We start from the raw sequence: 2,648 nt of genomic DNA, 5'->3' as shown, positions 1-2,648 counted from the left end.
GGGTTTGAGGCCGTTTCGGAGCCTCCGATCGTGATCTGACGGATCCGATCGCGAGGGGGGTTAGGTAGGTCTAGGTGGGCTGCAGGTGGGCTGTGTTGAAGGGGCCAAGAGCTGCAGGAGAGAAGAGAGAGAGGCCCGGCAACAGTTTCCGGATACCGAAAACGTCCGACGATTAAACCGGCAACGGTGCCGTTACGGATGACGGTTGGGCTATCAAACGGACTCCGAATGCGATGAAATTTGGTAGGCGGTCTGTCTACACTATAATAAGACCGCATGACAAGTTGCAACCCATTCCGAGAACATTTTTATGCCACTTATAAAATAATATTTCAGAGGTGCCGCGGGCGCGTGCAAGTGTGTCCGGACTCAGAACGGACAACGGAGAGAACCGGCGGAACCCCAGCGGATGCAAGTTTTGAAAAACATGCAGATGAAATGCAGATGAAGTGCAGATGCTGACATGGCAAAATGCAAGACGCAAGCGAATGACATGGCAACGACGGCGAATAACTGGCAGACACCTAGCGCATCGAATCCGGGGCGTTACAACACTCCACCACTATGAGAGGATCTCATCCCGAGATCTAGGATGGCACCGGAGGGAAAAGGAAGAGGAAGAGAAGAGGTAAACTAAGTTGCTTCTTCGACAAACGAGTGAAACCACGAACCTTGAGAGGTTGAGCAATTAGAGATGAACGAGATTGCAAACAATCCGTTAGAAAAGAGGAACGAGGAACATTACGATATCTTGAAGGTTGCAAAGGCATGAATCAAGAGTTTAATTGACAAGATAGGGTTCAAAACCACTCCGGTTACAACAAGATGAGAGAGGAAGAATTCGGGAAGCACTCCGGTTGAACATGGAAGGAATAGAACATGAACTTGAGAAGAAGGGATGATACTTGATGAGATCAACAACACACTGCCTCCGGAACTATTGAAAGAGTGGCATAATGGGTAAGAAGGATTTCAGATAGCACTCCGATTGAAACGATAGGCAAAACTTGATAAGATGAAAGAACTTGAATGAGAACACAACACTCCGGTTAAATGGATAAGCATGAAAAGAACACGACCCTCAATACGAGAAGAGGAGTGAAGAGAGCAACATCACAATGCCTCCGGAAGAAAGAATAGAAGATAGATCATTGGAATAACAGAATGGAGAAGAAAATGCCAACTTCTTCCACAAATGAGCTTGGAAAGCACCCTTCCAAAAAGGTTATAACGGAGTTGTTGGAAAACCAACAACGAAAATAATAAGCTTATTATGGGCTTATGGCAAACATCTCAAAATCATGAGGTGACAACTCGCCACTAATAGAAACAATTGATTGGTTGAGATCAATGAAGATAAGAGAAACTTCTTTCACCAAGAGGATCATTGGAGAACTTGGGTCATTGATAAGCACCACAAATAGCAACATTCCCAATGGAAGGCTTTAGGTGAAATATAACCCAAGATAACTCCAACAAAGAGATTGATGGATTTAAAATACCTCATTCCTGACAACTTGTGAATCATGAAACATGAAGGAAATTGTCAAGAGTGACATAACACCACCTCAGAAGATAAAATAGAGAGAATTGCACTTCGAAATGCAAAAGAAGAATACTTGAACTCCTCAAAACAAGACATGTGTTGAGCACCATGTTTATTTTTTTAGTATAGCTTGGCGGATCTTAGCTCCGAGAGAAATCTTGAAGAACAAAATGAGAATGAAAGAAATACTTGATGAACCATCATGTAGATCCTCCATGAAGAACTCCGGTAATAAAAGGATGATAAAAAGAAAGAGAAGTTGAAAACACAAGGTGAAGCCTTGCGATGATTTAGATGGAGCTTTGCGACGATATAACCAAGAAAACTTGGAACTCCGGAAATAAAAGAATTGAATCACCTCGAGGAAATAAGAATAAGATTTATTGTATGCTTATCCTTCATCAAATTAAATTGATGACAAGCAATGGATTTGGCATACTACTTATTCTCGTAGAAAGGATTAAGAGAGATATAGAGCAAACTTGAGAAGGTATTGATGGAACCACCGGTGGGATTGAAACAATGAATATTTGATATGATAATGCAGGAAGAGAAATCTTGAACAAACCGCCGTAAGAATTGAAAATGAACGTATCAAAGGCACAATTCACCGGGAAGAATTGGAAAACGAATGAATATACTTGAGGGGATTTAGATACATGAGAACGAAGAGGCCATGACTGATTGAAGAATACTTGAACGAAGCACCAGAAGAATATTGAGACGAACGAAAGGGCACAGATATAGAATAATTGGAGAACGAATCTGAAAACTTAGAACGAAGAAATCTTCCGAAAAGATGGCCTCCGGATGATCGAGAGAGAAAGCAACTCCTGAAATGCTCCGGATGGATGAAAAGAATTTGCATGACTTGAAACAATTTGAGAGGATAACATCAAGCTAGCACCACGAATCTCCGGGAGAATGGACAAGATTTAGAGGACAAACTCTTCTTCGGTCTTCAAATGTTGAGAATGACGATGGGAAACACCTCCATAAATTGTTGAGATACTCCGGGAGAATGAAAAGCGAAGAGGTTGAGCCAACAATGAAAAGAATTTGAAAACGATCTTGCAGAAGGCATGTGACTGATGGAATCCAT

This window comes from Triticum dicoccoides, chromosome 6B (genome assembly GCF_002162155.2).
Source record: "Triticum dicoccoides isolate Atlit2015 ecotype Zavitan chromosome 6B, WEW_v2.0, whole genome shotgun sequence".
NCBI classification, from domain to species: Eukaryota; Viridiplantae; Streptophyta; class Magnoliopsida; order Poales; family Poaceae; genus Triticum; species Triticum dicoccoides.
The sequence above is the reverse complement of the archived record's forward strand: the minus strand, read 5'-3'. Positions refer to the sequence as shown.